Source organism: Lactuca virosa, chromosome 3 (assembly GCF_052849685.1).
Source record: "Lactuca virosa cultivar CGN04683 chromosome 3, Lactuca_virosa_CGN04683_v6, whole genome shotgun sequence".
Lineage (NCBI taxonomy): Eukaryota > Viridiplantae > Streptophyta > Magnoliopsida > Asterales > Asteraceae > Lactuca > Lactuca virosa.
Window position 1 is genome coordinate 219,138,922 of NC_136428.1, and position 12,984 is coordinate 219,151,905.

The following is a 12,984-nucleotide window of genomic DNA, read 5'->3' on the forward strand; positions in this document are numbered from 1 at the left end:
GTTTCAACAAGATGCCTATGTTTTCGTTCAGCACGACCATTTTGCTGAGGAGTGTATGGGCAAGAAATTTGATGAAATATTCCATTGTCTTCAAAGATTTTGCGAACAGTGTTATTGACAAATTCTGTACCACCATCACTTTGAAACACCTTGATGTGCCTAGAAAACTGTGTTTGAACAAGTTTAATAAAGGCGTTTAAGACAGCATAAAACCCATTTTTAGTTTTTAAGGGATAAAACCAGGTGAAGCGTGAGTAATCATCAACAAAAATAACATAATAAAGGTACCCATCAGACAGAACAGGAGCAGGTCCCCATAAATCACAATGAACGAGATCTAAAGGATGTGTTGCACGTTTCGGATTGTTTTCAAAAGGTAAACGTTGTCCCTTTGAAAGTTGTCAAGATTCACATAAAATAGGTTTTGGTAAAATAGAAGTAACATTCAAAAGACCCAATCTGTTCAAAGAAGAAATAACATCAAACGAAGTGTGCCTTAATCTATTATGCCAAATTTCAAATGATGCTTTGCTAGAAACTCCAGAAAGTGCAACCAAAGCCGTTGGGCCATCTTTTAGAACATATAAACCATCTTCACACTTTCCTTGTGCTATCACTTGTTTGCTTGCCCTGTCCTGAATGTGAAAAAATGATTGAGAGAAAAGTACATCAACGAGGTGATCTAGAGTAAGTTTGCTAATGGAAAGTAAATTTTTGGTTAATTTGGGAATAACCAAAACATCTCGTAGCAATAAGTTTTTAGAGATTTTATGAGAACCCATGTGAGAAATAGGGAGCTTTTCTCCATTACCGAAAGAAACTTATAGATTACCCGTGTAGTGTTCTGTTGCAGTGACATTGGCAGGAGAGGATGTCATATGTGCAGTAGCTCCTGAGTCAACATACCAATCAGGGCTTCCTTGAGTGACGTGGCACTGAGAATGAAAGGCTTGTGCTAAAGTCGAGTCTGTGGTGGATGCATTTGAGGCATATGTGTGCAAGCTAGGACAAGAGGAGGCATAATGTCCATTGTTCCGGCAAAGCTGGCAGTGAGGGAGACGCCGACCCCCTCGACCTCTTCCACCACGACCACAGGAAGAAAATTGTTGTCTGCCACCTCGAGTGGGTGGTGCACGGTTTTGGGTTTAATGAGAAACAAACGCAGCAGGTGGTGTCATGGTCCCATGAAGAGTTTGCAGGAACAACTCGTGCCCTTCAGCCTGAGCAACAAGATCTCGAAAAACAGGTGATGAATTTGTAGTGCGAATTGCAGTTGAAAAAGTTTCAAAGGAGGCCCCCAAACCACAGAGGAACCAATGAACTTTATCCATGGGATCAATCGGTTGACCGATTGCAGCAAGCTGGTCACAAAAGGTTTTGAATTTTCGACTATATTCAGAGACTGAGGAGGTACCTTTTGTCATGCTGCGTAGAGAGTCACGTAACGAATGAATCCGTTCAACAGATGAATTGCTGTAAGCTTTTTCTAGAGCAGACCAGATTGTATGAGCTGTAGACAGACCAATAACTTCAGTGGCGGCCTCTTCGGTGAGAGAAGAAATAAGGAGAATCACAACACGTTGATCCAAATCGTGCCAGGTTGTGTAATCTGGATTTGGAGATTTTTTGCCTTCAACCTTTAGGTTTTCCGGTGGGGCAACTGTGGTGCCATTAATGTGAGAAGTGAGCTTCTGATAGGAAAACAGGGGGAGCATTTGATTTTTCCACAACAAGTAGTTGGTGGAGTTTAGTTTAATTGGTATCATATGGAGTAAGGTGTTCATGGGAAAGGTATTATCAGTTGAGGTAGACATGTTGAAGAAAAAAAAAGTGATACCAGAATAAGAAGCAGAAGAAGAAGCGACAGGAGCTTAGGGTATAATGAAGAAGAAAGAGGATCGGGAAGAAGGGAGGTGTTTGTTAGGCTGATACCATGTAGAAACAGATTGAATCAAGCCCACGTTAATAGTGTGTGATCTTGTATATTTATAATTAAGAATACAACATACTCTCCTATAATCATGGAGAGATATAGACATAAACAAATACATACTAATAAATACAAGATCATTATCAAATACAAGATCATTATCTAATAGATAGCCTCATACATCAATGTGAAATTCAAGAAGCAGAACTTCAAAAATGAAGAAAACAATCCCAGGAAGCAATGGTATTGGCTGGAGAGGAATCTACTAAATATAATGCTGCTAAAGATGTGATAAAGTCTCCTACATCACATGTATTTTCTTACAGTTAATAATTTGAAAAAAAAAGATTTTATGATTGAATTTGTTATTATATATTGTAGCTTAAAGATATGACAGAGAGATTGCCACCTGGATTCTATGACCTTGACAACATTAAGTTGCCAAATGGTCTGAATAAAAAATAAGTAAAAGAAAAAATACCTTTCGAGGTTTAGCCTTCCTTCATAACATGTGGATCTTGTTTATTGAAGCCAATAGTTGTAGCTGGTAATCCATCGGTAACCAAATTAACCCAAAGTAGTTGCACCTGGAACAAGTGATGATGCTTCATGTGGTAAGATTTAAGAAAATGCAAGGACTAGGGATGGGCAATAATGTAATTTTACATGATTGGAAGAAGTTTACAGGGACAAGAGTATCAGGTATCCCAAGTAGAACTGCAAAAAAGATACAAACTACTCTCCAATGTTTGAAGGAATCCTATATCTAATGAAATGCTTTGTGTTATTGGCGGCCATGTGACGGTAGTTGGTGGTGGTGGAGGGATTGGGAGTTGATTTTTGGGTTTTGGTTTTCTTGTTTTTTTCTTTACCTTGTTGGTGTTGTCTGCTAGCTCTTTGACTAAGTTTCCACCACCAATTGCATATCCAGTCATTAGAGAAAAGAAATTTATTATTGATTAGCCCAAAGTATTGATCTTCACAACTAAGAGTATTCATAATATCAGGTATAAAATCAAATTGAAATATGTGACTATCCAGAATAAATCAATCACCAACATCTATTCATAAAAAATGATAATGTACAGAGCATCCATTCATTAAAAAAATTGATAATTTCTTATACAAAAATCTGCAATAAAAGTTTATGATTAGCAGATAACAGTCAAAATCCTTTTTCAATATTTATACAACTTGATTTAATGTTTTTCAAAATATGAAGCCTCACTCAATATTAAATTCATCAAATACTTGTATACTAAAGCAAATTCTAAACTTAAAAACACAATGAATGAAATACGCCGTCAATCGTGCTTTTGGTCGACCTCACATTTTCTAATGATGATAAGATAAATCAAAGCAAAAAAATTAAAAAAAAACAAATCAGAAAACTTATAGGTTACAGTTAAGCAACAATTTGGCAAGACTCAGATCGTAGGATTGAAACTGGATATGTAAATTGATCAAGCCGATTGAAAATACTAACCTGGAGATGATGATTATATGAAGTCTATAAATATAGGAAGGTGTTGCGATGTTCGTTGGTCTGAAAAACAAAAGATCCGAAATAACGATTGCCATAAACATCAACGATTTCAAAATCGCTTCATGAAACACGATTGAAACACGATCGACATTGTTGATCGATCTCGATGAATCGATGATCATGAATCCGACGATTTAGGGGTTTAAATATCGCAATCGAAGGTGAACGCGAACGTTATCGATCTATAGGTTCGTAAATTCTTCACTGATGATCTGGATACGAAAGTTGTTGATTGGTAGCCGACGTTCATTGTCGACGGACTTAGAGGTGGGCCGATTGAGGGAGGATAGAGACGAGGGGAAGAGATACGGTGGAGACGTGAGAGAGAGAGAGAGAGAGAGAGAGAGATCTGATAAGGAATGGTGATCAGGACACGTTTGTGTATGAGTCAATTTCTATAACCCTAAAATGCCCCTAATTCAATTTAATTTCGATGCCCCCGTCCCTTTATTTTTTCACTTATTTACAAAAATGCCACAATGCATCTTGACCATCCCTTTTTTTGATCCAACGCTCCACTTTTAGTTCCCGGGTTCTCGGAAAACTATGAGTTCTCAAATGATCCTTCCTCTCTCTCTCTCTCTCTATATATATATATATATATATATATATATATATATATATATATATATATATATATATAGAGGTGGGTTCAATTGAGAAAATAAAAAAGGTTGAGAATGGGGGAATCATTCTCAGCCACTCATTTAATCTAAGCATAAAAAGACACGGTGGCAAACTTGTAAATATGATAATAACCTTCAATCTCAAATACGCAACTGTAATTGATCGTTCATCATCCAAATTTCTCCTCCAACCTTCAACAATCATCCAGATTTCTTCAATTAAACCATCATCAACATCATCCAGTGCTAATCAATCATCGATCTTCGTCAATAACATGTTTATCAACACGATTCAACAGTTAACAACAAAAATTCATTTTTGGTTCTTTTAATCCAACCTTCAATTCTGCTTGAATACGATCAGATCTTCAACATCTACGATTAATTATACTCCCAGCGTCATTAGATCAACATCATCGATAATCAACAAAAAATCCACTTCATATCATTCATTCAACATCGATTATCAAATAAAACTTCAAAATTAAGGTTAGAAAAAGATCAAATCGTTTTTTTTTGAAAAATTTCATATAATTCTCTATCAATCTACTATTTTGTAAGATTTAAATAGTCAAAGTATCATGTTTTTAATATTTTTAAAAAAGTTAAATTGTATGCACTCCAACTGTTTGATGAAATGCATAAACTAAATTACCACGTTATATTCATATATGAATATGTTTTCTCACCTGAATCAGTATATGATTATTAAAACAAAAAAACAAATATGCAAGTCTGTATGTTATTCATATGTGAATAACATATAAAAATTATATATATTTGTGAAAATACCTTGTAATATTCATATGTGAATATATTGTGTAATATTCATAAGTGAATATATCATCTAATATTCACAAGTGAATATACTATGTAATATTCACATGTGATATACCATGTAATACTACGTAATATTCAGATATGAAAATATTATCTAATATTCATAAGTGAATATACCATCTAATATTGACAAGTGAATAAACTATGTAATATTCACAAGTGAATGCATCGTCTAATATTTAAATATGAATATACTATGTTTATTATATGCTATATTCATATATGAATGATACTTAAATTATAAAAAAAATTAATCATAGTTTTTATTCATAAGTGAATAACGAATGTACTGTAGTAAAAACCTGATTCATTTTTATTCACTTATGAATAACGATAGCTGAAAATATAATTTTTTTTTATTTTATCTTAAAACTATATAAATATGGATGTCTATTTGTAGAGAATAAAAAATCATGAATTTTTGTATATTTAAAATCATTTTTCGATAAAAATAGCTTCTTAAAAATTAAAAAGAACGAAAAAACTATGTTTTTGTATATATTAAGGTAATGCTTAGCATAGTTTAAGGAAACATGTTTTGTTGGAAAACACATGTTTATTCCTTTCCCATTTCCGCTACTACGACGGAGGCTTTTGCGGTAAAAATAAATGAGTGGCTGAGAATGATTCCTCCATTCTCAACCTTTTTTTTTCTCAATTGAACCTTCCTCTATATATATATATATATATATATATATATATATATATATATATATATATATATATATATATATATATATATATATATATATATATATATATATATATATATATATAACATGTTTCTAGTTTTAATATAAATATATCGTTCCAAAAAACTCTTAAAGAATCATTGAAAGTTAGGTTTGTTTATTTTCAAATTTGACTACGTGTATCATGAATATCTTTACACTTTTGGTACAAGTATTCAAAAAGTTGTTGTCCGGTGGAAGACATTCGTTGAGCAATATGATGTAATTGTTTTTCTTTCTTTTGGGGTCAAAATGGGTGTTATTTTTGGACAATTACTAGTGGTGGAAGGTTGCATCGACTGGACACTTGTTTTACAATTATTTAACGGTGCATCATGCTTATGATGCCAAAATTTATGTTTTTTTTTTTTTTTTTTTTTTTTTTTTAATTTAACATTTCATCATGACGTGGATATTTATGTTTATAATGGCTAATTTTCTTTTGAAAAAGATGCATATAAAAATAAAACAATAATACCAGCTAAAAAAAAGTATCTCATTTACAATTTTTAAAAGTAAGGAAAATGAGATCAATAGATAAGTAGATAACTAAAGAAAAACAAGAAAAAAAACCTGTACATTTATGTGAATATGCACCATGCATCGATGCACACATGTATATAACATTATTTTGTGTTTTTGTTTTGCGAATCAGCGAAACGTAATGTTGTATTCTAAGACCATATTTAATGTTTCTGAACAAAAGTTATATGAAAAACAATTATTTAGTTACTTTTCGAAATTTAGTTCTCTTTTGGTATCGTTTCTAAAAAAATAAGAATACCCAACAATATTATACAGATAATAGCAAAGAACATCTAAAGGTATTTATTGGTTTCCTAGAATTCATGTCTTAGATTTTTTTTTTTTTTTTTTATATCGATAAATGTGCATGGTTTTATTTGTTTTTTTATGATAAATTAAAGGTTGTTCTGGTAGAAACCATTTAATATTGAACCATTAAAAACCTAAATAATTCAATCATGTTTGGTAGGGTTTATTAACGAATATGCAAAATGGAGATATTGTCATTTTAACCTTCTAACCAAGAATCAATTATCTCTAAAATCAAAAATTATCAAAAATTACAAACACATTGAATTTCATTACATTCGTAGATCTTCAAACCCCAAAAGGATATCCCTATTCTAATAAATGAATAGTTTTAATCTCCTTTTGCTAAATGTCACTCTAATACAACTCTTCATTAATATTATCATTAATATTATGTCATGTGTCATGTAGATATATTAGTCAACTCATTTCAAAATTCAAATTTACATTTTCTAATTATATGTTAAATTTGAAGTTATAATAACTTTAAAAGAGTACAACGAATTATGCATAGTAATGTTATATCCCCTAGATCTTCGGATGTAGTCTTTAAAAGAATTAGCTTTACCATTCAAAAAGGCTTAGCGGCACAGCTTGTTGCCCGTTTGCCATCTCACTCATTGCACGATGACAATTAAAATGAAATTATTTGCAAGAATTAAAAATATATCTCTTAATTAATAATTTATTTAAAATGACTTATTTAAAATAACTTATTAATAATTATAAATTTTTGTTATAAAAATTTAATTAATTTTATAACCGTGGTTCCCACGGGTTATAAACTAGTTCAAGTATAAAAAACTAAAAGTTGGGAGATCAAGATTTAGAACACCTTTCATTAAACCCATGAAAATATTCAAATATCAAAATCTATATGAAATTAGAAGGAAACTCAAATAAACCTAATCTTCAAACTAAAACCCATAGATTTCTAAACAGATCTAACAACTCTCTCTCTCTCTCTCTCTCTATATATATATATATATATATATATATATATATATATATATATATATATATATATATATATATATATATATATATATATATATATATATATATATATATAGGCCTATGTTATTCTATTCAAAGTAATTATTGTGTTATTGTATGCATAAATGTGAGACAATCAAATTTACTTATTTTAAGAAAGTGATTAATATATATTATTGAATTAAATATAATTGAAAATATCATCTTAATTAATTACAAGGGTAATTTAGTCAATTAATATAGATTTAATAAAGGAAAATTGCATTTTTTTAGGGATCATAGATTCTATTAATTTTAAAAATCCGATTTTACGAATTATAATTCTTTTAATTCGGACATTCTGACATAATATGTTTATAGAATACATGTAATTGAAGATATTTCTTGTAGAATAACAAATTCTCGATCCAGCAATTGAAGAATTAAAACAAAAATTATATTAATTCTTATAGAATACACATAACAATTGCTAAAAATTATATTTATTGTTAAAGAATAAAACTAAAAAACTTTCAAATCGGAAAAAAAAACATCAAAATCTAACAAATACACTAATTTATTCTAAAAGAATAATGTTGCTAAGAGGTGTCGTTCAAATTTCGTGGTCCGTTCTTCAAACATCAGCTTCTGTGGAAACAAATCCAATGAATAAATTTGTGAAAAAAATATCTATGTTCCATTCCAGCATAGTTGGAATTCGTGATTCCATTCTGATATAATTGGAATTCATTACCAATAATTATATTAATTCGGGGCATTCTAAACAGAATATGTTCATGATTATCATAAAAAAACATTTTTTTCTGATAGAATGCTATAAACGAAGAAATACCATTCAGTTGAAGCATTTTAGCGAGCGCTTGGTGTGCATCAAAATAGATCCAATTTCGAGTTTAATATTGATACCTGCGATGTTTATAACATTAAACATCTTATATATTAATGAGGAATTGTAGATATCTATCAAATAAGAAGTGTGATCTAACATTAAGCGAATCTAACAAAATAGAAACACAAATCCATTAACACTATTACACTAACAAAACGAAATTGGATTTCAAGTTTCTTCAACAATGTGATATTGGAACCACAAGTCCATGAATCAGGTTAGAATACGTGAATCAGAAAATCAAAAGTGTCAAAAACAGACAAACAATCAACCAAGAAACCCCAAATGGGAGATCAATCCAAAGATTCAATCTTTATAGTAAAAATAAAAAAAATATGATCCTATTTCAATCAAAATGGTGGAAGAATTGATCACAAAATCACAAGACACTATGCTGCCATCAACAGACCGATGTGGAGAATTCAAAAGATCACAGATTGCAGGATTACCTGTCCTTTCTGTGGGCTTGAACTATGTCGTTGGCTTTCTCGATTTAGGGTTTTGTGTTGATTATGTTTTCCGGTGATTGAAAATTAGGGAACACAAGAAAGCAAGAAAGACGAAATGGTTACAGTGAGCTCAAGATCGCCACTAGTTGCTTCCATCCAAGTCACATTATCGGAAGTGGCTCATTCGGCACAGTTTACAAAGCGTTTATGCTATCGTCGGGAACCACCGCAACTGTGAAAAGATCTACACGTTCCTGCGACGCCAAAACGGAATTCTTCGCTGAATTATCAGTAATCGCTTGCTTAAGACACAAAAATATTGTTCCTCTACAGGGATATTGCATCGATAATGTGTTGTATCAAGACATCCAGCACTTGGGTTTCTTAAAATGGCGGAGGCCAATTGTGAAAGAAAGTGAGGGTGATGATATGGTGAATTTGGTGGATTGGGTGTGGCAGATGTACACGAAAAACGAGATCTTGGAAGCCATTGATAAGCGGCTTATTGGCCAGTTTGATGAAGAAGAAGGTAGGAGGCTTTTGATGGTGGGGTTGAGCTGTGCGAATTAGGTTAAAATTGAATGGTAGCGTGATTACAGGGACTATTTGTGGAAGCTATTTATCAAATTACTAAAATACCCTTGTTTATTTATTTAATTAATTGAATTTTTATTTAATTTTGATTGACCCACATTGATGCATACAATAACACAATAGATACAATAAACACCTGAACCTAGCTCTTTCTCTCTCTCTCTCTCTCTCTCTCTCTCTATATATATATATATATATATATATATATATATATATATATATATAGAGAGAGAGAGAGAGAGAGAGAGAGTAAGGATCAAATGAGAACACCAAAAAGATTGAGAACGCGAGAACACTTCTAGACCAATCATTTTATAAGGGCATATTAGTAATTGTATATTTAATTAAATTAAAACAAATTAAATTCAAATCTTATTTTCCTAAAATTTAGCGATATTGATTACATTTACCTAAAATAAAAGATTAACCATTTTTTTTTATTTTTTTATTAATGGATGATAAAAATAATTTTTATTTATTTTCACTCAAATTAAAAAATCGACTTTTTTTTATTTATAATTTATCAAAATATTTCCAATCATATATGAATAAAACACATCTGTAATTATAAAAATATACGATTGTAATCCTAAATGAATAAAACATAATTTAGAGATGAAGAAATTTCATTTATAAATGAATAAAAAACTAATAGTCGTACATGAATATACTAACAAATAAAAAAACCAATACATTAATAATTCATTATCAAACACTATTATATTGATAAATAAATTTTCCAAAGATTGAGTTTATACATATTTATATTTATATTCATAAATGAATATGTCAAGACTAATTTCTTACATTTATACATGATTATATTCAATACTGATTAAACTACTTCAATGGAAAAAATTACAAAATTCATCACTGTGTCAACCATTTTCTTGAATCGGTCGCAACCTCATTCTTCTATTTGAATCAAATGGCCCGCGAGCTTGTGTAACGAGTAGTAGTGATACCTAAAATAATTTCAACATTCATTTTTCGTTGATTAATATCTACAAAATGGCAATACCATGAAAATACAACAAAATGATCAAAAAAGTATTAAAATGAATGATTAATAGCAAATCATATGTTGTTATAATCATAAATGATTATAAGTATTCCTCTCATCGTTTATGCTGCCAATAGTTATAATCATAAATTATTATTATTGGTGTCTTCTAATCATGTGGACAACAATATTTATAATTGTAAATGATTATAACGAACACAACCAAAAATTGTTTCATGAGAACGAGCGATTTTGTAAACATCTTGGATGTAAATGCAAAAGACTTGCAAGCTCTGGCAAACATTTTTGCTCTTTTTTTGGCATGTTAGGGTTTCATGAGAACGAGAGCAAAGAAACATCGTTGGCTAATTCGATAACTCAAATTCAAACAAAAAAGTGGAAATGTAAAGTATAACAAGAGGCGGAAGAAACGAACCACATTCTTGTTCGCATCGAATCTCTCACGAAGTGCATCGGCCTGAAAAAATTCATAATCAGTATGATTAAACCAAATCAAAGACGTACATGATGAAAATCGAAACGAATCTAAAAGTTGAAAACCCTAACAGATTGAGGGAAAATACATCGGGGTAAAAGAGATGGCAGTGAACGGCCCAATTGAGAGTGTCTTTGAGGGCACGTCTGTAGAGGATTCTAACTTTCTCCCTCTGAGCTGCCCTCCTCGCCAGATACGACGCTGCTCCGCTCATCACTGCTTTTCTAACACAAACACACGCACGATTTGCGTCTCCACTGTGAGTTTATACGACCGTAAATGCAAAAGACTTGCTAGCTTTGGCTGCAACGTGAGATGATGATGATGAACCGATCCTGGTTATGTGTGGTTGATGGATATGTTTTTGTTGATGAAACCCTAGGTGTATACACGAAAGGAAGAAAGAGATGGCAAAATGAAAGGAAATAGATGAGAGAGAAATTTTTTAGGAATCAGCCAAAGTAGAAATTACTGTTATATCCTTATGACAATTTTGAAGTTACACTTTAATGCAAGTAGTTTAAGATTTTTACATAAACGACCCATTTGAAATTAGCCTTAGATTTAGATATTTAAATGGTCCAGATCTGTTCTCGCGTTCTCAACCTTTTAGGTGTTCTAATTTGATCCTACTCCTATATATATATATATATATATATATATATATATATATATATATATATATATATATATATATATATATATATATATATATATATATCCCTCTCACACCCACATACAAACTGCGACGATGGTGGAGGTGACGGCTAACAACTACATCTCACACACAGAAGACGGGGGCAATTGATCTAAAAACCCTAGAAGACATTGATAAATCTGAAAACTCTAGCACCGACAGATCTGAAGGCGGCGACGATTATTGTGGTGGTCGAAAACAACAGGGAAGGTGGTAATGAGGGAGACGATGATGATGAGGGTCGCGACCCAGTATGGTGGCGGTGAGGGTGGAGATTGAGTATGGTGGTGGTTAAGGTTTGTAAAGAGAGGTTAAGGGAGGGTTGTATAGAGGGTTTGAGTTGAACCATTTACATGTTATCTCTAAATGGAACCATTAAGAGGCTATTAGACACGACCTTACATTCTATAACGTATATGCATGTCATATTCCTCTCCCTTTATCATCAATACTATCACAAATAACAACTTGATCTTTATAATGATCCATAGATGTTTCTCCTAATTCTTTTAATTTGTTTGTCATATCACATGGTTTTGTCGGCAGCCAATTGTCATAACCGAAATTGACGTCAGTAGTTAAATTTCAAGCACATTCAATTTCAGTTGGATCCTTATATATCATGGCTACAAAACAATAACATTATGTTTAAGTATCATCAGTGCCGGACACAAAATGTTTTAGTAGGGGTGACACCTAAAAAAAATTCCGAAAAAATCTAAATTAGCAGTGACACTCATATTTTAAGCCGGTGCACCTAATAGAAATAAAATTTACACTACCTGCTAGAATCAGAGCAGTGGCCCTGGACCCCCGGAGCTCCACTAATGTCCACCACTGAGTATCATGTTACACGTGATACTTGTCGTATTACATGGTTTTGTCAAACCTTTGTCAGCAGTCATCAAGGTCCAAAAAAGCTCGTCATAGCTTCAAGACTTGTACTTGCCGTCAAACTTTAACAATATGCCGCCTTAAGTCATATATGTATATAAAAATGAATAATAGTATTATATATATATATATATATATATATATATATATATATATATATATATATATATATATATATATATATATATATTATGAATTATATACAAAACTGCCGCCTTAAGTCACGCCTTAAAAACGACGTCGCTCGCCACGGCTTGAAAAAGCTTGAAGCTTGACGTTGCCGTCAAGTCACGCCTTACGTTATATAAAACCTTGGCAGTCATGTTGTTATAATCAAGAATTCTTCTGATGTCAACAGTTTCATTTAGATTCTTATACGTTGTGGGCATAAATACAATATCATTATGTCATTTATTGTAACACTTATCATGTTACAGGTAATAGGCTACGATTTGTCAA